Source organism: Petaurus breviceps, unplaced genomic scaffold (assembly GCF_028583685.1).
Source record: "Petaurus breviceps papuanus isolate PSGF00001 unplaced genomic scaffold, PetGlider_PUasm1.0 178, whole genome shotgun sequence".
NCBI lineage: Eukaryota > Metazoa > Chordata > Mammalia > Diprotodontia > Petauridae > Petaurus > Petaurus breviceps.
The window spans coordinates 32,571,827-32,594,104 of record NW_027185777.1 but is presented as its reverse complement, the minus strand read 5'-3'; the positions used below and the strand labels follow the sequence as shown (position 1 = coordinate 32,594,104).

Below are 22,278 nucleotides of genomic sequence, written 5' to 3'. Positions count from 1 at the left end.
AAAAAAGATGTAAAACTGAAAGTTATCAATACAGAAAAGTAATTAAAAGGATAATATAATTAACAGTCAATTGCAATTGATAGTAAGACACTGGTTGTTGTTGCTTTTGTTTTTGGCAAACTATATTTATCGTTTTTAGAAGTACTCAATCCTGGGTGGCTAGGTGGTACAGCAGATAGAGCACCGGCCTAGGAGTCAGAGGGACCTGAGTTCAAATCTGGCTTCAGACACTTAACACAAAAATTAGCTGTGTGACCTGGTTCAAGTCACTTAACCCCAATTGCCCTCAAAAAAGCAAAAAGAAAAAGAAAAAAATATTCAATCTTGACTGCTTTTGCACAGGAGAATAAGGGAGGACACTTTTGTCTTTAACTTTTTTCACCAAGAGTCCCTGGTTCCTGTGCCCAACCACTTCTTGAATCACTTGTAGACAACACACTTTCAGTTAAGCATCAAGCAAAGACTCTTCTTTGTTTGGGAGAGTTTTCTAAGTATGCTAAAATCATCTGGGAGATTTCTGCCTCTGGCTTAACCATTTATTCACTTTCGTTCTCCTTTTAGATTGTTGTCTTGAACAGCAGCCTTTGCATAACATAACTACATATGTCTTCTGTTATGGCTAAATAGGACATCTCACCCATCCAGCTGTTCAGCCAAGGTCTAGTAGCTGGATTTTGATTTTGTCTTTGCAGTCCTGCATTTCTGTTTTACATGGCAACACTTTATTTCCTCTCTCTTTTCTGCCCCACCCTCACACTCTAGTACCTTCCCCCAAAGAACTGGCATACTGATTTGTAGACTATATCAATATGCCCTGGGAGTTAAAGCTCTTCGCAATATTTTGGTGAACTATTCTAGACACAAAAAAATATTTTACAGGATAGCTTGTGACCCACTGAGAGGTGATGGAAATCAATTTTCATGACATTTGCAAAATGACTGCAAATCCTTGATGTCCTATGTACAAAAAAGTCAGGATTTCTCCCTGGGAAGCAGCTTTAAGAGGCAATTAAAGTTGGAAGTGACTGGAAATAAGAGAATTTTCAGTATTTGTTTGCATTCAGCAAAAGGCAAAGGATGTCTTGATGGTGAATGTGGCAAGGTTGTGAGGAAGACTAGATAAATATAATTCAGTAAAGCAGATTTTTTAAAAATTAGGAGAAGCATGGCTTGTTCATGTGCTCTGCTGGCACAGAAATAACAGGATGGACCATTGGAGAAAAGACTGAGCCATACAGTGGCTGCACTAACTAGCCAGGTAAAAAGCTATTACAACAGTCCAGGTAAGAGGCAGGAAGGAAGAGGGAGGAGAGGGACAAATAAATGAAATTTGAAATTGGATTTTAGATATCTAGGTTTCTTGGAAAGCAGATTCACTTTTTATCAAGATAGCCTGTTCAACAGTTTATACACACACACACACACACACACACACTCACACACATATACACACATATGCATATATATATATATATATATATATAGAAAATCTTAAAATATATCAGAACAAGTGAGCTCCTATATCTCTCAAAGTAACTAATTCAGAGAGATTTGCTAATATATATGTCCCTTTTTTCTGGTAGGTGTGTCCTCATTCTTTTAACTGGTTTTATGCTATATATACACACCAAAATGAACAGACTGAATTGCTATGTTTTTCAGGATGATGTTTAATATTCTTTGGCCTATACAATATGAAATAATAGGTGTTAATCTTTTTTTAACATTCCTTCTATTTGAGATATGGATAATCACAGGGACTGATGTTTTCTTTGCCCATTTTGAACACAAATAAAAATAATGAACACTTCTTAGTGAATGATTTATGTTATGAAAGAAGGTAAGTCCCAGGGCGGCCAGGTGACTCAGTGAATAAGAGCACCGTTCCCAGAGTCGGATAACCTGGGATCGAATCTGGGCTCTGATACTTAGCACCACACCCAGAAATAACTGGTCATGTGACCTTGAGCAAGTTACTTAACCCCGATTGCTTTAAAAAAAAAAAAAGGTAAGTCCCTCCAAAGGAAAAGTAAAATTAGAGACATGAAGAACTGATAAAAGACCCCAAGAGGTTTATAATTTTATAAAAAGTGGACTCTGAGTAATTAACCATCAGATATGACTAATACCAGGAACTAATACTTGATTTTTCATTCCTTCTCTTTCCAACAAATATTTATTCAGCATCTACACTCTGTGAGACATTTTTCTAGCTTCTGGGATATGGATAAAAATGATATAACCCCTGCCCCCCAAAAGGTTTCAATCTAACGAGCATAAGGAAAACTATGTGTATGTGTATATATGTATACATGTGTATTTATGTTAATATACATATATAATACATATTAGTGTGACAAATTGAGAACATAAGGCTGATGGAGAGATCTACACGGAATTATTAGAGAAAATTTGAAGAAATTAGAATTTTACCAAAGAGGGAATGCTTTAGGGAAAAATTGGTCTTATCTGAAGTAGATATGAAAGAGAAGTCCTACCACGAGCCATAGCCAAGATTTGTCCGACACATGAGGGGCGGCGAGGTGGTGCAGTGAGTAAAGAGCCGGCAACTGAGTTAGGAGGATACGAGGATCTGAGGCTCCGGCCTCAGACGCTTAACAGCCATCCTCACACGTACACACACAAACATACACACACACACACACACACACACACACACACAAACACTAGCCATGTAACCTTGGGCAAATTACTTAACCCTGATTGCTCTCCAAAAAGCAAAAAACAAAACAAAAAAAAAAAAAGTTTGTCCTATGCAGATTTCTCCCTCCATTCATGAATCTGAGTATTGTGGAGATTAATTATAGCCCATTTGTGGGACTTTATACATGTCTACCAGACTGTATCCTATATCAGGATTTAAGATATTCAAAGGTGGGGGGAAAGTACGATAACTAATAATTAATTGCATTTATATAGCTGTAACTCTATAAAATGTTTTCTTCAACAGTAACTTTATGAAGAATATTTTTAAAATATGATTACTATACCCATTTTTCAGTAAGGAAAAAGTAAATGGCTTGTATTCATGTAACTCATAATAGTAAATATCAACATTAGAACTCAAAGTCGTCTCCAAAATGCAATGCTATTTTAGATAGTATGAGTGTAGTGTAAAGAGTCCTAAATTTGGAGTCAGAAGACCAGAGTTCAGTGTTATCTTGGACGTGTCACAGTCTTCTGAGCCTCAGTTTCCTTTCCTAGAGAAAACAATGCCTGTAGTATCTCATAGGGTCTTGTGTGGGAGAAGCGCTATATTGATGTGAGTCGGTATGATTTCTGCTACAATGTGCTGCATCTCAGTTTTCAAAGGAGACAAATACTGTATGTGATCTCCTTTTTTCTGACCATGCACTGAGAAACTTCAGTTACATTCCTTCCTTTTAGGTATGTGATTTGCCATTCAACTCTTTGTGCTACCCTAAACCATGTCTTCATGTATACCTACCCCTTCTTTCATTTCTATCACTCATTCTATTGACAATTTTCATAAATAACTGGTCTTCCCAAACTCCTGCCTGCTATAATTTCATTTATTTATGCTTATGTTCCATGATAATGGGTAATAATGAAATGCATGCAACTCCAAAACCTAACTGGTGTAAAAAATCTTTAGATCATAGGGGAAAAAATTGTAATCTTCATCCTTGGTTGAAATAGGATTACATGATTTAGAGGAGAAAGGGACCTTAGATTTCATGCAGTCCACTTCACTTTACAGAGGAGAAAATGAGGCCCAGAGAAGTAAAGTCACTTTTCTAAGGTCATTTAGGAAGCTGTAATGGGAATGTAAATTTTTAAGATCTTCCCTGACCCTAGGCTAAAGTGCACCTGGAGCCTGGGGTGGGAGGCTTGTTTTTCAGTAGATACTTTTTGATTGGCCAGTGGGTCCAGAAGGTTGTTACATTCTCTGAGCCAGGAGAAGGCTATATAAACCCTGATTTGAGGCTTTGTTTTGGGGGCTCACTTTGAGAAGTGTTCTGTGATTTGACCAGATGAGACTCTGGGAAGTCGTTGTTGAGAGCCCCACCCCCCACCCCCCCAGCTTTGAAAAACCCAGATGCTGATTTGGTATGGATGTAACGGTTGGACAGTTTGGACACTGTCTACTCGATCTGTTTCTCAGTCTTGATAATTCTGTCTGTATATTCTGAAGTTCGGGGTGCTGACCTTTTTTCCTCTGAACTAGGTAAATGATACATATCTGACTGATTAAAGTAAGCTTGTTAACCCATTTTGAGTTGCTTTCCTTTATCAAAGCAGATCCAAGAACCTGTGCTGGCGGCCACCCTGGGGAAGCTTAGGGTGCTTGCTGATACAGAAGTATGCCTGGGCTGTGAAAGCCCAAAAGTACAACTCTCAAAACCCAACTCCTCAAATGATGTGACCCTCCTGGAGAGAAGTATCTCTACTACATCAACATAATTGTTAATATCCTGAATTAATTAATCGTGATTTAGAGCCAAGTTTCTTAGTCTTTTTGGGGGGATAATGAATCCCTTTGGCAGTCTGTTGAAGCCTATGGACACCTTCTGAGAATAATACTTTTAAATAATTGAAGGAAGGGGTAAAATTCATGCACACACACTAAGGAGCACACACGTACACATGTGTGTGCATGTGTGTATGTGTATTTCTGCCTATTTAAGTTCACAAATGACTGAAATCTAGCCAAAGACCCGCTACAGCAACATGGACACAAGGTTAAGAATTCCTGATTTAAAGGAGGAAAGACAGAACAAGTCAAGAGAACACTAAATAGCCTTTTTTATTCTGGCAAAGTTGTAGTCACCTTTGATTGGAGATATGTTCTGGATGTTTCAATGTTTCTTGTGCTGGTCAATTTCCGTCAGTTACAAAACAGCCATTGAAGCGAAATGAAGTCATGGAAGCAAGGCTTGAATGAAATAAAAATATTCTATTGCCTTAAAACAATAAACAGCAGAGAAGGAATGATTTTTTTTTTCTTAATGTGCTTGGGCTTGTGTTAAAAATACAGATGTACTGTATGCATATGAAATTTTTGATTAAAATGTCTCTCACCAGTCTGTCTCTTTAATTAAATAAAACCTGCTTGGTATTAATCAAGGCATAAAGAATTTATGCCCCAAATCCAGATTAATTAAAAGCCCGGGAGCTTGAAGAACAGACTGTGTAGAAATACAAAAATAAATCAATCTAAACATAATATTTATGGATATGAATTGTTTATTACTAAAAATATAAATAATTTAATACCAGTGATTTATGTCAGATACATGATAGAAATCTTTTCCCATTTTTAAGAATTTATATACATAAGAAATTGAGCCTCTATTTTAATTCACTAATTTTATATTTAACATTAATATTTTAATTACATAGCAGTGATGACTTTTAGTTTTTAATTCCATCACATATCCTCAGAAATTTACTAACTCTATCATAATACCAAGAAAGCACATCTAATGCAGAAACTTTCACTGCCTTCAGGGCAGGAGTTGATTTCATAAAGAATGACCCATTATATTGCTTTGTATTGCTGGAGCAGACTTGCTCTATGAAAAACTTCTCATTTCTCTGTCTGGGCATGCCAATGGCCATTGTTATTTCAACCAACAACTAACTCATCAAGGCAGGTTTTTCTTTGAACCAAAAAAATTTTTTTTGACTTTTTTATTGTTGTTATTGGTGAAATAAGTTTATAATCCAAAGTGGCCACATCCTGAAACATGCTGCTGGAGTATTGCAAGTTTCTCCCCACCCCCATAATTTTTTTTTTTCCTATATAGGTGTGGATGCAGTAAAGCAATGAAGCTTGAATAGTTTTGATTAAGATTCCCCATCCTCCGATTTTGATTATCCTTGTTCTGCTAACATTTTCATTAAAAAAGGGATGAAACAGGATTTTGAAAGTTTCCTCCAAAAACTTACTTTAAAAAAATATCATTGAATACTGAGATTTATACAGAGCCATCACAATGATGAGACAAGTGACATACTTAGCTCAAGTGCCCAAAATTGAGCTCAGAAGATATATGGAATCGATTAAGTACTGTTCTAAGTATCCCATCCTTTCTGAAAAAGGAAGATGGCCACAATTTTTATTCTTGCCTCATGTATATAATTAATTATGATACTGATGTTACTTTTATAATTATTGGATGTGAGGGGGTAATTTTCATTTGGTTGATAATTGATCTTTCTACCATCTTTTGAACACCAATAGACTTAAAATAAAAAAGGCCCAATATTTTTAGAATTGGATCAATATGTAATTCCATCATTTTTTTCTGAGTACTGTTGAAAAGTTGAATATCTATCAGTTTCTCCTTCCATTCAACAGTACTTACCTATCGTCATTACTGGTGAAAAATTTGCTTCAGTTATTTTTACATTGTGCTCAGTTTTACTGAAGAATTCATACCTTAAAGAAAAAAAAAGTAGTAGATATGGTAACATTGTAAGGAGTTCTGTCTTAATGTGCAAACTCTCTATAATTTAGGGAATTGCCAGGGCCTCAAAAGGCCAAATAGCACTGCTAATGAATGGCAAAGGGTGAATTTTCATCCATACAAATTGCTAGATTTGCAGCCAGGAATTGTCATCTCTGTAAGGTACAAAAATATGTCGCTTGTTTGCAAAATGTAAAACAAATCATTAATCTAAATTGTTCATAAAATTTGCTGGGAGTTCTTTGTTGACCTCAGGTAGTTTTCATAAAAATTGTAATCCATTCTGAATTAGATTGATTGCAAATCTAATGAGTTCATTTTGTTAATTGTGCTTAGCTCAAATCAAAGATCGGATGCCATTTGTACCACTGTAAGCTTTTTTACAAAATATTTTGACACACAAGTTGGTGCCCTCTAAATGAAATTCCAGACTTAAACAGGACTCATCTAGATACTAGTACCCATCTGACCTGTAATGGCAAGATATTATACAGGCACAAACAAGTAGGTGTCTATGTTGATGTATATATTCCATGTGTCTTTTGTTATCAGTTTAAGATAGTAGGTGGCCAATGTTTCTCAACAAATTTTTTTTTCATCCAATTCATCTAGTGTGTATTAAATATTTATTTTGTGCAAGGCATTATACACTGAGGATTAAAAAAAAGATTACTTGTCCTCAATGCACTTACATTCTATTACCGGGAAACAACTTATAAAAAGAAAAGTACATACAGTATGGTTTGAGGAGGCGAAAGTAGGAACCAAGTAGATTAGCAGAAGCTTCCCTATAGGTTATACCACATGGGGTAAGCCTTGAAGAAAACTATGGCTTATAAGGGACACCGTTTGGGGTGGGAAGTGGGGTGGTGTACTGTATGCATAAGCAAGAACCTGTGCAAAGAAATGGGAAGGAATACATTCAGAGAAAAGCAGAAATGTATGAAGAATAAGGAGTATGGGAAGGAGTTGGGAGAAGAGAAGATCAATAAGCATTGGTTAGTAGGGTGGAAGCAGACTTTGCAGATCTAAACTTCAAGGTGTATAGAGCTTGCATTTTGTATAGAGGGAGATGTGGAAAACCATTGAAGGAGAAGACATCAGATCTTGAGGTCATCGGTTCATTGTATAAATAACAACTCTTTTCTGCCAAGATATATTCAATCAGTCAACAAACATTTAAGTGTCTTGCATGTATGATTCCCTGTGCTAAGACAGAAGAGACATATGTAAAACACAAGTAGCATCTGGATCAAAGTGTTGATGAACTAAAAGGAAGATATATCACTTGTATATAAAGCAAGGAAATAGAAATTAATTTTAAGTTCATATGAAGAGAATAAATTGCAATGAAATTAGATGAGGTATTTCAATAATTTTAGGGAACTAAGAAACGTAGCATGATATAGTGATTAGAAAAAAAAAAGCACTAACTTTAGAGTCAAAGAACCTGCATTCAAAATCTGCCTCTGATGCTTACTGGGTATGTGACCTTGGGTAAATCACTTAGCTTACCTTGATTGATCTTATGATGCTATGTAAATATTGCATTCAAAGGATTCATATGGGAGGAATATAATTTTTTCAGTATATTAAATTCACAGAATGGAAACATTTATAATTAGCACGATAACTGATTTTTAACTCAATTTTGCTATTTTTGTAAATTGTATCCTCTTACAAATAGTTTTGTAGAGGTTATATTGATTCAAGCACCTTATGCAAAAGAGAATTTGAAAATATTTTCCCAATTAATAAACCTAGTGGCATGCTTACCCAAGGGGAAAAAAAACAAATACATAAAATTATTAGACTGCTTTGCTTTCTCTGCGTTTTTTGCAAACTTTTAGGTTCTTCTAGTTGAAATGTTTGACTAAGATGCTAAGATATGTCAGATATGGTTGTAATTGTTTCTCTTTTAACACTGACTGCAAATTAACAACAAATGTGAAGACAATGCTAACCAAGCCTCACTGTTGCCCTTAGATGCCAATTTTGCCCATTGCTGAATGAAACTGGAGAATAGGCACATGAACATGCATTTCACTTCTGGAAACTGAGAGATAAAAAAATAGTTGGCTTAATTATAAATAGTCCCATACTGTAATGGAAAAAATAGAAAGAGATTTGTATTTCTCAGATTTTCTCGTTTTTTTGTTCAACCAGAATTCCCTTAAAATAAGATGATACACTATGTCATTATGGGAAAAATAACCAGTCCTTCCTTATTGACATTCAGTGAGACTTCCAGACATCTGCTTCATGCTTTAGTGGTTTGTCTCAAGTTCAGATGGAGCCAATTGAACTATGTCCCTTTGGACATTTGCATGTGCCAAATGGTAACTGGTATTTTGCTTTCTACCACCTCTTATTTTAAAATTAGGCTCATTGATAAGAATAGATGGAAGGCAGGTGTTGTAGTGAGTAAAGGGTTATTCGCACACATAATTGCATCAGCTATTGTTTTAGATGGTTTATTTTCCTTGTTTATTGCATGTTCCCAATCGCAGCTGTCAATAGAAGCTAAGCTTGTAAATGCATAGTCATTTCATTTTAGTCTCCACTTACTAATCAAAATAAGTTGATGGAAAAATTCCCAATATATTTTATTAACAGAAAGGAAACGGTTGAAGTGGAGTTGCACTGATGGAAAATGAAGGCCTCAGTTTTATTTGGTCATTTCAGAAATTCTTAAGTGTTGGAGGAAAACTGCTTACTGATGAACTCAGTAAAGGTAAGCAGTGTTTCTGATAATGGATTTCCTAGGTGGTTCAGAAGATAGAGTGCCAGACCTGGAGTCAGGAAAGTTCATTTTCTTATTTTTAAATCTGTATTCAGACACTGTATGATCCTGGGCAAGTCACTTAACCCTGTTTGTCTCCTTTTCCTCATATGTAAAATGAGCTAAAGAAGGAAATTACAAACCACTCTAGTATCTTTGCAAAGAAAATCTCAAATGGGATCACAAAGACTCAGACATGACTGAACAATAATTTTTTTAAAGCACTCTATCATAAAAGAGCAAGAAACTGTTCTAAATAATCTGATGTAATACTTGTTTATATGACCATAGGTTTACAAAGTTTAGTCTTGGGAGGGATCATACAGGTCATCTCTAAACTCTTCACTTGATTGGGAAGAAAGGCCCAGAGAAATTGTTACTCAATGAAGGTCATACTGTCAGGTTTCAAATCCACGTCTGTTGATAACAAATTCCAAAAACCTTCTAAAATAATAGTCCACTTAATAATGGAGTTTTACTTAATTCTTTAGGTCAGATCTAAACAGAGAAAGCTAAGGCACAGTCTACATTTTTTTATTGGTGCATTGGGATCTATTCAACTAGTGTACCCAACATACAATGAATGAGCTATTGTTCTAAGGCTAGTATTTTTGTGTTAACCAGATGTTTTGTTACTGTTGGTATGTGTTAAAATGCAAATATATTAATTTATGTTTTTGTGGCTCCTTCAAAAATGATACTGCATGAGGCAATGTATATGGTGTTAGTCTTAGAGTTATGAAGACCTAGGTTCAAACCCTAGCCCAGTGTCTTACTAGCTGTTTTACCCTGGCCAAGTTATTTAACCTATGACCCCAGTTTCTTGCTCTTTAAAATGACATATGTCTTTTATCAACAATAATTATTCAACAGATGTGAAAACCCCAAATTTTTGACCAACAATTGCTTTAGAAGGAAATAAAGACCATCCTTTGGCTTGCAGCTATGAGTGCTACTTATGGAGACAGGCATCATTTTGACTTCCAACTCTTAGCACCATGTCCCTTCACAAGGTCGTCAATCTAAAGGAAAAGCCTAGGTAAAAGCCACTGTATGTATAGTTTAGATGCTGCAGCTGATTCCTACAATTGGCTAATGTCCAAAGTGGGGAAAGAAATTTTGGTAAACCCATGAATCATTATTTTGTTTTAGAATCTATTTCCAAAGCTGGCTATTTTTTAAAGGTTTCTGCCTTCAGAGCTAAGAACTCTCAGAATAAGTATACAATAGGCCATCGGTTTCTGATGTGAATTTCAAAGATACCTGTGGAATCTAACTACTCCTTTAAAACAAAAGCACAAAATCAGAGTCTCTTCCAAACCACATGTTCATGTATTTCACATGTGGCAGTGACTACATGACTAAAATGATTATTTTCAAAGCCACTTGTTTGAAGAACTTCATGCCTAGGGCCACATGGGGATACTTAGGCATTTAGCCTAGGGGTCATGATCTTAGTCAGTTGGTTTCAGTGTGTATCAGACCCAATTGTAACTCTATTATGACTAACCAGCTGCCAATCTTTTGTATATGCCAAAATAAATTACCAGAATAATTATGGAAGGACTGCACTGTCTCCTCTGGCAGTGTAAACTTTTAAAATTAGGTTCCTTGGCCAAGAGACATAAATGAACATAAAATGAGCCCTGCATGATTTGTAGAAGTGATCTAAACCTGAGAATGTTGTTTTAGGAAACATAAGGAGCTTGGGGCTGATTATAAGACTGTCTCTTAGAATGCTAAAGATTTTCATTCATCTAAAGGAAAAGAATATAATGGAAAGAGCATTGGCACTAGAGTCAGGGGACTTTGGGTACCAATCTCACTTTTGCCCGTGTGATCAAGGACAAGTTACTTAACCTATCTGTGGCCCATCTGTAAATGAGGGAAATGGATGGAATGCTTACTCAATACCACTCATGTGTTAAATCTGTGATGTATGAATATGTATGCCAGTCCCCTCCATTTCATCGTAAGAATAGTCTGGTAGAACATAACTGCTTAGAATTCATCAGAGATGTCCACCACTCTTAACATGACCAGTTAAGTCCTTTTAAATGGTGAATGTTTTATAAAGATCACATAATAAATATATGGTACTACAGGACTTTTATTTTTGAATCTTGGGCATGATGCCAAAGAATAGAAAATATTGATTTTGTTTTTTGAAAGGAACCATATATATGTAGAGTGCTTCTAACACTTGAACTTGCCAGCCAAACTGGTACCATTTTGTTTTAAATATCATGGTGGTATGATGGAAAGGTTTGGAGCTAGAGGGGGATTAAAATATAAGCATTTCTGCATACTATATTCATGATTTTGGATGTCATTCCATCAGTCCTCAATTTCCTCATTGAAAAAAATGAGTTGGGACTAGATCAACTCCAGGGTTTCGTCAAGCCAAAAAATCATCCTTTGAATCAAGAAAAGTGAAACTATTTCACTGATTCGAGCTAAATATATTCAGGAAACTCATTCCCTTTTTAAAGTATAGTATTGTAAGAGGATACATACATACATGCATACACACACAAACACACACACACACACAAAGTAATATCTGAAAATAATGGAATTATCAGTTTGCAAACTCTTCCTAGTTTAAGCCAGGAGGCAAGTTGACTTTTCATTATTATATCTTCTTTTAAAACATGTGGAAACACCTGGTGTTTTAGTCTGTGTCTATGAGGTTCTCTGAACTTGAAAGGACCCTCCACTTGACCATTTAAATAAAGATATCTATGACCAAGAGTTATGCTTCCGTAAAAAAGACCTACAATCTCTGGTTTCAAAGACTTGTTAACCAGTGTTTAATGTCTTAACACATAGAATTACAGTTCCTAGCTTTCCAGTTCATCTCATAAGACAACTAGTTAACACATTTACAGTGTTGATGATAACAATGGAGGGAGGGAACATATTTCTGGATAGTAACAAAAATAACATAAATAAATTTTCCACTTTTTGGAGGGAACTGGGAATCTTTCTGCTGTTCTTCATATAGAAAGTATTTAGAAGGTGGTGTGTTATTAAAGCTAATTGATTTTATGAGTACCATTCTCCTAGCCCAGGAAGAGGAGAATACTAGAAGGGAATAATTTAAATTTAATAAACCTGAAAATATATTAGAAATATTCCTCCCTTCATAGCTGTTCACTTGCCTTGCTTCTTTTGAGAGAAAAGCTATTTCTTTGAATCAATAGCATGAAGTGTCGTCCAGGGTAAAACAACTAGGCCTGGGAAACATCACCAAAGTGGAGAGTTAAGTAAAAGGTTAATTTTGAATTATGATAATTTGCTGTCCTTAACAGCAGTTTTAAATGTATACACTTCTGCAAGTGATACCTATACATACATTTCATAGTAATTTATCAAATAAGTAGTTTAAAATCTATTTGACCATTAGGACAATGATTTAATTTTTTTTGTTGTTGTTTAGGGATTAAGTGAACCCCTAAGGAATAAGTGCCTTCTGGATTATCCATAAATGGAAACTGAAATAGAGGTCACTGTTACTAATAGTAAGAAGACATGATGTTGATTGTGTTGGGATCAGAAGGAAAAAGCTGCTGGCTAAAGGCTCTGACAAAGGTATCAAACTCTTTCCTACTATGAGGCTTCTATGAGCAGTTTCAGGCTAAGGCAAACCTTAGTAGTGGTCACTCTAATCTGAAACATGTAACAGTTAAGGAGAAATTTTTAGCATTTTATTCCTTTATAAATACCCAATGCAATGCTTTGTCAGTGGTAAATCTATGCCTTATTGCTAACATATAAAAATCAATAATTCATGTGATATAAAAAGAATAAACCCTAACCAAATTTCAGGAGAGGGAATGGAAATAGGGTTACATTATTAAAGAATGAGACAGGACTTCCAGGTCATAGCACCAAAACATCTTATATGATCCCCATGACTTCAAACTTGTCCAAAACAGAAAGTATGTGTCAAAAATAAAATTACTTTTGCTGTCTCCATTTTGTAGGCTAGGACACCAGGAACCCAAAAAAAGTTTAGACCGTCATGGACTAATGCCTAAGTTACACCTACTCAGGTCTCTGTCTCTCTCTTTGTAGTGTCATGGAAATCTAAGCTTCAAACAGCAGATTTGCTCATAGTCCTTGATAGCCAATAGCACAACAACCTTTTGTGTTTCATGATATCTATGCAAAGGAATCAAAGAACAGAGAGGGGTAGGGTCCATGTCCAGACTTGAAATGAAGCTCAATTGGACAATCTCCTCCTTAGGGTCAGAAACTACAAATCACAGAAATCATCTCAGTATGCAATAGCACTCTGTATTTCTGGGCTGCAGAAATGAATACCAGAGGAAATCCAACCAGAGGACTCTTGGCATGTGGTACTAGCACTCCAGTATCCATCTGGAGCTAGTTCTGTCCCCCAAAAGCTAACTTGGCTAGGCGTACTGGTAACCTGGGTAATGTCCAGGTGGATAGGGCTGACATGCTTTGAGATAATTCCCAGGGGACTGTAACTATTGGAGAGGAGAAAGTCAGAAATTGAGCATTAAGATAAAATATAGGGAGTAAAGAGTGAAATTTTCAAAGATCCAAAGAGTAAGAAAACACAAAGATGTTAAGCATCAGCAAATAAACCACTTCTGAAAATACTAACAGGATAAGAATTAGGGTATTCAATCTATCTAAAGAAGTTCAGACATCTATGAATAAATACTGCAAAAGAAAGGAAAATGGTACATGGATAAGACAGAGGACCCTATGGAATTTGAGGAAAATATGGGACCACGACACATTGTTCCTGAGTGGTTTGAAAGAGATATTAGATTTGGGAGAACAGAATTGATGTCCTAAATATAGCAGAAAAAATGGTGTATAAAAACTTAAAAATATGATGGTAAGTACCCCCCCCCAAAAAGAGAGAAAAACTGAATGAGAATGAAACTATGCAGAAGTGAAAGACAATCTAAAAGAAGAGAAGCAAAAAACCCCAAACCACTAACATTAAAATAAAGTATTCTTTCAGTTTAGCCAAAAAAAAAAAAAAAGATCTTGATGTCAGAATGCATAGAGACAATTGAGGATTATATTCCTCTTAGAATTAAAAAAAAATAAAAATTGAACCCCAAAATTCAAGAATTTAGAAAACTGCCCAAAATTTCTGAAAACAAAAATCAAAATGCCAAATGAAAGAACTGATACATTGCCTCTAAAAAAATCACAAAACCAAAGGCCATAAACTCCTAGACGCAGTAGTTCAGTTTAACAATTCAATTCAGAAGTAATAAATTCTGAAAGCAACCAGGAAAATGACCTTTAAATACAAATAAGGAAAATTCAAATAATATGAGATTAATTTTCAACCACCAGAAAAAGTAGGCAGGAATGACAAAATGTATTCCAAAAAGAAATAAAGTTTGGGACACAGCCCAGGGTGAACTACCCTACAATTCTAATCTTAACCACAAATGAAAAAATATATACATTCAATAATAAAAGGGCAGAAAAAACATTCTTAGAAAGCCAGAATTGTAGTTATTTGATTAACACCCCATACCGCAGAAATGTAGGAGGGATGAGTGAACTCAATAGACAAGCATGGCAACAGAATGGCAACAAAGAAACGTATAAGATCTTCTTCCTAAATATATACATAAAGTGAGGGGTGAAGGCAGAAATCAGGTGGAAGTGATTGATGGTGGAGAGGTAGATGAAGAGATCTTGCAGAAACCTGCATACAGATGAATCAATGTGTTGTGTGAGATTGAATTACTAAATAAGGAAAAGAAGATAGAGAGGGTTATATAATGTGGCATAATCAAGTTGAGAAAGTTAAATATTAATTGAATAATTTAATCCTAGAGAAATTGTAGGTTAAAGAACAAATCACAGAAAAAAAGATCAACAATATCCAGGTTCTATAAAAGATCAACAGTGTTCAGTCTCCTCCACCTGGACATTAACAAAAAAGTATTAGGGCAGCTAGGTGGTTCAGTAATTAGAGCTCTGGCCCTGGAGTCAGGAGGACCCTAGTTTAAATCCACCCTCAGACACTTAAAACACATACATGCACAAACACACACACACACACATGCTGTGTGAGCTTGGGTAAGTCACTTAACATCAATTGCCCTACCTTCCACACTTCAAATAACAAAAAAAAAAAAAAGAAAAGAAAAGTGAAAAACAGGTCAATGAATTCAGAATGCAAAAGCAACAATTTCTAAAACTCTTATATAACCCATAATAAAAAGTCTCAAAATCAAAGAAGAGATCGATAAAATAGAGTAAATTCCTACTAAATTGATAAATAAAATTAAACACTTTTTTGGGGAAAAATTTAAATAGGTAAAACTAGCAATCTGAATTAAGAGATGAAGGGGAAAAACTCTATTCTCATTATAAAAAACAAAAAAGGAGAAGTTACAATAAATAAAGAAATAAAGTAAATTATTAGAAATTTTTTACCCAGTTATATGTCAACAAAACTAACAATTTAAATGAAATACAAAAATATTTACAAATAAAAATATGTATCGACCTAACAGAAATAAACTATGCTCAATTTAAATAACCTAATATCAGAAAAAAAGACTTGAAAAAATCATAAAGTAATTCTCAGAGGGGAAAAAATGTTTATTTGATTTAAAAGTGAAGTTTATCGAACATTTAAAGAACAATTACTTTCAATATTACATTAAATATTTTCTCCCAAAAGGAAAAGTTACTAAACAAATTACATGTGTGAGTGTGTGTGTGTGTGTGTGTGTGTGTGTGTGTGTGTGTGTGTGTGTGTGTGTAAAATCAGAGAGAGAGAGAGGAATCAGGAGAATAGTATAGTCCAATGTCCTTAAAGAATGGTTGTTTAACCTATGAACTTGGATTGGAAAATATAATGATGATCTCAATAACCTTTTACTAAAAATTATTGCCTTAAATTATTTATAAACATAATACTGAGAAGAGAGTCCAAGGGTGATTCTAGGCTGAGAAAAGGTCCTTTATATACAAAAATGATAAGAGTTCCAGACCCAATGAATATCACCATAAAAAAATTATACATATATATATATATAGCAAAGAGGCTTTGACCTCACATCAAAAGGAACCATATGTATACAATTTTTATACCAGATTTATTGTTTCAGTAAAATCTAGAAATAACATATCCACTAACTGGGGAATGACTTAATGAATTATGGTATATGAATCTAATAGACTATTAACTTCATTGCAAAATGACAAAAGGATCACTTTTAGGGGAACCTAAGAAAGCTTATGTGAACTGATGCGGATTGAAATAACTGGAATCTGCATTTTAAAGAAAAATGACTATGAAAGACTTGAGAACTCTGATCAATGAAATCACCATCTCATTACATTACAGAAGATAGATTATGAAACTTTTTGAGCACACTTTCTGAGAGGGGGTATGGACTCTAGATGCAGAAAAAGAAATGCATTTTTGAATATTGCAAACTCATAGATTTATTTTGTTTGATCATATTTCCTTGCTACAAGGATTATACACACACACACACACACACACACAACTTTCATTTTGGGATGGCTATTTGGAAGGAGAGAAAGGAGCTAGTGATAGAATTCCAAAGAAAAAAAGGAAATAAATGTATCAGGGTCATTGAAACATTTTTTATAAAGCACAGAGGGGAATATAAAATATTTCAAAAAGAAAATGGATAAATGGGACAACTTTGAAACTATATCTTTGAATTTATTATATCTTTATATATAAAGGAACCAGTACATAATAGAGATTTGTGGTTTTACACTTAAGTCCCTTTTCTATATTACTTTATATCTTTATATATAGAAACATCCTTTTTTTAGGTTTAGAGTTCAAAATATTTTTTAAAAGGAAATATTATTTGTGAAGTTTTGCAAACCATTTCTAAGACCAATGCTAGGTATTATTATTAAAAAAATAAAGAGTTCTGATCCAAAACTAAACATAGCAAAATATTATCAATCCAATACATTTGTGAGACAATGGGATTTTAGAGTAAAAATGTAACTTAGGGCTTGTTTATTATTTAATTTAGAAAATATATAGAAAAACATCCAAAACAAATGTAAAAAAGAAAAGGAAAAAGAAAAAATGAATTTCATATGGTATATGGTAAAAGTCTATAATACTATTCTACCAGGATTTTTTTCCTCCCTATTTATATCCAAAGGCTGTTGTAGTGTCTTCCTTAAGGCAGGAATGGGGCTGTTCAATTCTAGCCTATCTTAGCAACTTCTTAGTCTTGTCACCTTGAAACTTTTCTCCCCAAGTGATTTTGAAAAGGAATATCTGTTGCTATTTTAGGTGAGAAAAGATTAAATATCTACCCTATTAAGATTGAAAAAAAAAACTGACCTGATATTTTTATGGGATTAATAGAGTGCTCTTTCAAGGGAATGTAATAGGCATAATATATCTAAACCTATTTAGCTAAATCTTGAAAATATCTTTGTGGAAATTATAGGGGGTTATGGACTTGATAAAAATATGTTTTGTTATATTTGGAACTAGCTGAATGATTTGATCCAGGAATATCAAGCAACAAATTGTTATCAATGTAAAACAAGTCTCGATTAATATGCCACATGGCTTGTACCTGGGCTTGATCTTTCTAATATTGTTAGAACTTAAAAAAAAAAGATGATGATCTTATATTTTTTCAAAATTTCAAATTATGGAAAGCTAGGAAGAAAAGCTTAAAAAGATTTTTAAAGAGATTTTAAAAAGGTACAGCAGTGGGTTGGTGCTAATTTGATTAAATTTAATATGGATAGACATTCAATAATGTACCCTGGAACCATAGATTAAAATTTAATTTGAAACTAAATAATCAAATCCTAATGCATGAGTGGGTCAAAGAACAGATAACAGGAATAATCAATAATTTCACTATAGAAAATAACAATTATAAAACATAGCATAATTTGTGGAATGGAGACAAAGCAGCACTTGGGGGAAATTTTATTTTTCTACTTAAATTATCTTAATAGATGCAGAAAAAGCTTTTGATAAAATACAACACTCATTCCTATTCAAAACATTAGAGAAGCTAGGAATAATGAAGCTTTTCTTAAAATGATAAGTAGTATCTATCTAAAGCCATCAGCAATTATTGTCTGCAGTGGAGATAATCTAGAAGACTTCTCCATAAGAACAAGGGTGAACAAGGATGCCTGTTATTACCACTGTTATTACAAAAATTTTACTGGAGATGCTACTTATGCAAATAAGACAAGAAAATGGAAGGGATTAGGATAGGCAATAAGAAAACAAAACTATAAGTTTTTTCAAATGATATGATGTATACTGAGAGAATCCTAGAGGAAAAAAAAAACTAGTGCAAATAATTAACAACTGTAGCAAATTTTCAGAAGGCAGGCACTGAAGGCTTGGCCAGCAGAAGCAGGCCTGGAAGGTGTGGCTGGCAGAGGCAGGCCTGGAAGGGGCCTGATCAACTCAGAAGGCATGTCATCCCACCAACCACAAGGGCCATTACCAGGACTATCACCAAAGGGCTGGGACTGGAAAGAGCAAAATAAGAACCAAATACAGGGGCCCCTGTCCTGGACAGCAAATACTCTTGGGGCTACCAATTCATAGCCCAGAGATTAAAAAAAAAAAAGCCCCTATCAGGACCTCCAAAGACCAGGATAACAGAGGGCACCTCACCTGCTCCAACCCACCTCCTCTGATCCTGAAAATATAGCAACTATTGCCCCAGGGCAAAACCCTGTACAATAAAGGCATTGGATCCCTAGAGGAAGGGCGTGGCAAGGGCCCTGCCTCAAAATGGGTAGAAAGCAGACTACAAAGACAAAGATTCTGGAGTCCTACTAACCTCAGAGGGAGGAACCAAACTCAGAGGGAGACAATGTGGACTCCACACCCACAGCTGGAACCTCTACAGGGAATGGGTCCCAAGCACAGAAAGCTCTCCTACATGAGATCAAAAGGAATTCTGAAAACTGAATGAGAGAGATAGAAGACAAAATGAATAATTCTCTCAAACCCAAAATAGCCGAATTAGAAAAACATTATAATGAAGAAAACATCTCTCTAAAAAGAAGAGTGTAGGATATGGAAAAGGAGCTCCAAAAATTAACCAAGGAAAATGATTTGCTAAAAACTAGAATCAACCAAATTGAAACAAATAACTCTATAAGAAACCAAGAATTAGTCAAACAAAACAACAAGAATGAAAAATTAGAAAAAGAGGTAAAATACCTCAAAGAAAAAATCACTGACCTGGAAAACTGATCCAGGAGAGACAATCTGAGAATTACAGGCCTACCAGAAAATCATGATGAAAAAATGAGCCTGGACAACATTCTCCAAGAGCTCATAAAGGAAAACTGCCCTGAGATACTAGAAGCTGAGGGTAAAATAGAAATCGAGAGAATCCACTGGACACTTGCTGAAAGAGATCCCAAACTGAAAAGTCCTTGAAATGTTGTGGCCAACCTCTAGAACTACCAGATAAAAGAGAAAATAATTCAAGCAGCCAGAAAGAAACAATTCATATATCGAGGGTCCACAGTGAGCATTGAACAGGATTTGGCAGCCTCTACACTGAAAAATCGAAGGTGGTAGAATACAATTTTCTGGAAGGCAAAAGAGCTCGGGTCACAAACAAGGATCACATACTCAGTGAGACTGGGCATATTCTTCCAGGCAAAGAGATGGCCACTCAACAATATAACAGAGTTCCAGACATTCTGGATAAAAAAGCCAGAACTCAATGGAAAATTCCACCTCCAATTATGAGATCCAACAGTGACATAGAAATGTAAAGAAGGAAAACACACACACACCCTGCTATTAGATAAGAGCAAACTGGTTATAGACAAGCAGAGGGTATGAGTATAAAATACACAAAATGACAATTAAAAAAAATCTTATTAAGGGCTACAAAGGGACTGCAATGGAAGAAAGGGAATGAATGAAGTGGAAAAGGGTAAATTATGCCACACAAATAGGTATAAAAACAGTATAGCAGAGGAAAAGAAGGGAGAGAGATGGGAATCATATGAGCTTTGCCCTCATTGGTTCTGGTGCAAGGAGGAAATAACCAATTAAGCATAGGACTCTATAAAAAAGAAATGTTGCTTTATTCTATATATATATACTTGGCAGTTGATATGCCAAGACAAACCCAGGAAATATATAAACACAATTACAAAATAATTTTGACATAAAATCAGATCTATATAACTGGACATATATTAATTGCTCATGGCTTGGCTGAGCCAATTTAATAAACATGATAATCCTATGTAAATTAATTTACTTATCCAGTGCAATACCATTCAAATTACAAAAAATAGAGAGGGCTAGAAAAATAAATAATTAAGAGAAGGGTGGAACCAAGATGGCAGAATAGTAGCAGGAAATTTTGTGAGCTAAAGCCAACTTTTCCAAAAATCCCAGTGATTTCAGACAAAGCTCTTCACTCTGGAACAAGAGTTCTACTATGGCAAAGAGCTCCAAAGTCATGTATTTGGTTGACAAGGTGAGAAAGGAGAGGAAACCAATCAGACCATAGAATCCGAAAAGGATCAAAACATGGAATGAGAAGAAGTCAACAAAGGCAAAAGTCCTGTACCAAAAGCTTCCAAGAAAAATATGAACTGATTACAAACCATGGTGGAGCTCTAGAAGGATTTTGAAAACCAAGTAAGAAAATAGGAGGAAAAGTTGGGAAGGGAAATGAGAATGATGTAAGAAAATCATGAGGGAGTCAAGATGGCAGAGTAGAAGCAGGACCTCCCTGCTGCTCCGGCTTCCATTTTCCCCAATCCATGTGAAAAGGGGACTCTAAACAAACTTTGGAGCTGCAGAACCCACAAAATGAGACAAAGAAGCTAACCTCCCTCTGAGGACAGCCTGTCAGGATGGCAGGTATTGGCAAGTGCAGTGCTCTGGGAGCCAAGCCCAGTACCACGCAGAGCCTTTAGCCCCAGAGCTGGCCTGACCAGCTGCCGGCCAGAGGAACTCCAGATCAGCAGGAGCTGTGGCCGTTTCCAGATTTATCAACACATAGATGCAAAGGACAAAGTGAGAGGTCAGTGCAGTATGGACTTTGGGACCCAGTAAGTGGGAGTGCGAGGCTTTTGCCCCAAGGGAGAGAAGCCACTGAGACACTGACACAGCCAGCCAGCACCACATGGCAGCTTCAGCTCCTGGCCTTCAGAGTGTAGGGGAACCAAGCACCAGTCTGAGGGGTAATCCCTCTTGCTTTAACCATCTTGGATCTGGATTGCAGTCTAGGGTGGAGGTCCTGGGGTATGTGTTCAGCTTGCCAGAGTATGTGGAGACCTAAGAGAGGGCACCCATCTAATAACTCTGGCAGCTGAGAAAACTCCAGGCTTTGGGATGAAAGCTCCCATGTTTGGTGGCAGAGTCCTACTGTGGCAAAAAGCCCAGGGGTCAAGTGACTGAGGGCGCGACATGACCAGGCAAAGGAAAGTAAGAAGACAGAAGATTCCAACATTAGACTCCTATCTTGGAGACAAAAAGGATAAAAGCATGGAACAGGAGGAAGACAGTGAAGTCAGAACTCCTGCACCAAAAGCTTCAAAGGAAAATGCAAGCTGGTTTCAGGCCATAGAGGACCTTAAGAAGCAGATAAGAGAAGTGGAGGAAAAATTGAGAATAGAAATGAGAATGATGCAAGAAAATTATGAAATGAGGGTCAAGAGCCTGACTGAGGAATTTAACACCTTAAAAAATAGACTAACTCAAATGGCAAAAGAGGCTCAAAAAGGCAATGAGGAGAAGAATGCCATAAAAAGCCGAATTTGCCTGATGGAAAAAGAATCTCAAAAGCTCAATGAGGAGAATCATTGCTTCAGAATTAGATTGGAGCAAATGGAAGCTAATGACTTTATGAGAAATCACAGATCCAAACAAATGAAAGAATAGAAGGCAATGTGAAATATCTCATGGGAAAAATCACTGACCTGGAAAATAGATCCAGGAGAGATAATTTAATAATTATTAGATTACCTGAAAGCCATGATCAAAGAGCCTAG

General features: G+C 35.6%; 1 long non-coding RNA gene across 3 annotated transcripts in view; it reads right to left on the bottom strand.

The window, feature by feature from the left end:
• LOC138159802 (uncharacterized) overlaps window positions 1-22,278 on the bottom strand; it is a 413,356-nt gene that overhangs the window by 5,493 nt on the left and 385,585 nt on the right. For all 3 annotated transcript variants that reach the window (XR_011167986.1, XR_011167987.1, XR_011167988.1), the window contains 2 exons: window positions 6,354-6,427; window positions 4,814-4,918 (listed from right to left, as the gene is read on the bottom strand). This is a non-coding gene — a long non-coding RNA (uncharacterized lncRNA). The remainder of the gene's footprint in view (window positions 1-4,813; window positions 4,919-6,353; window positions 6,428-22,278) is intronic.